Raw genomic sequence first — 1,428 nt, 5'->3', positions numbered from 1 at the left:
GGGCTGGTGAGAGGGCTCAGTGGTCTAAAGCACCTACTTACAACAAGCTTAACTAAAGCATAGGGACCACGGTTCAATCCCCAGCACCACATGCCAGCCAGCCCTGCCCCCTGGTGGGCTGAGCTGCCCCCCACATAAATAAATAAATATATAAAGACACTTTGCAACAAAGTCATTTTAAAATAAATAAATAAATAAATAATCCTTTAAATGTGTCTTCCTTATCATTTATCATTAAGGTTTTTTGTTTCATTTTTATATTTTTGAGACAGGGTTTCAGGCTGGCCTTGAGTTCACTTTGTAGCCCAGGCTCCTCCTGCCTCAACCTCCCAAGTGTTGGGATTATAGGAATGTGCCACCACACCAGGCCTAAGGTTTTTGTTTTGTTTTAATCATTAAGGTTATTGTGGCTAGCCATGTCAGAACATGCCTGTAACTCCAGTGGGGCACTCAGGCAGAAGGAACAGGAATTCAGGGTCAACCTGGGCTGTATATCAAAGCCCTGTCTCAGAAAACCAAAACAAAAAGATTTCTGTGCTGGATTCATTTATAATAGAAACTTTAAAAATGGTTGCAGGGGCTGGTGAGATGGCTCAGTGGTCTAAAGCGCCTACTTAGAACAAGCTTTAGCAAAGCCCAGGGACCACAGTTCAATCCCCCAGCACCACATGTCAGCCAGCCCGCCCCCTGGTGGGCTGAGCTGGCCACACACACACACACACACACATAAATAAAATTAAAAAAAAAAATGGTTGCAGCTCTATTTTTATTTTTATTTTTATTTTTTCATTGAGATAGGGCCTCACTATATATGTAGTTCATGCTGCCTTTTCTGTTTTGAGGGCCTGGGGACTGAACCCAGGACCCTGCGCTTGCCAGGCAGGCGCTCATGCCGCTGAGCTATTTCCCCAGCCTTCAGGCTGCCTTTGAACTCACTCACTATGTACCACAGGCTGGCCTCAAACTTTCAGCAATCTTGCCTCAGCCTCCTGAGTGCTGAGATTACAGGTGAACACCACCACACCTGGTCCATAGCTGGCTTTTTTTTTTCCTTTTTAAAGTTAGTAAGGGTATTTCCTACATGGGCTTTTAGTGATTTTGAAATGTGTTATCTATAGCACCTGTGGGATCAATAAGTACCATATTCGTGTGTAGGGAATGTACCATCATGCCTGGCTCATTCATGTCTATTTAAAAAATGTGTGTAACTATTAATAATTCCAGTCCTAATTTAGGACTGGAAAAAGCCCCGCCAAAAAAACAACATGGGGATGAGGCTTGACTAAGAGTGTCTGACTCAGGGCTGGTGAGATGGCTCAGTGGTCTAAAGCACCTTCTTAGAACAAGCTTAGCAAAGCACAGGGACCGCGGTTCAATCCCCCAGCACCACATGCCAGCCAGCCCCGCCCCCTGGTGGGCTGAGTTGGC

General features: G+C 45.2%; 1 protein-coding gene across 1 annotated transcript in view; it reads left to right on the top strand.

Moving 5' to 3' along the window:
• Positions 1-1,428, top strand: part of Prune1 (prune exopolyphosphatase 1) — a 28,888-nt gene that overhangs the window by 12,532 nt on the left and 14,928 nt on the right. The window lies entirely within an intron of this gene.

This window comes from Octodon degus, unplaced genomic scaffold (genome assembly GCF_000260255.1).
Source record: "Octodon degus isolate 3935 unplaced genomic scaffold, OctDeg1.0 scaffold00048, whole genome shotgun sequence".
In the NCBI taxonomy this organism is placed as follows: Eukaryota; Metazoa; Chordata; class Mammalia; order Rodentia; family Octodontidae; genus Octodon; species Octodon degus.
Note: the sequence above shows the minus strand (reverse complement) of the source record. Positions and strands in the feature narration are given on the sequence as shown.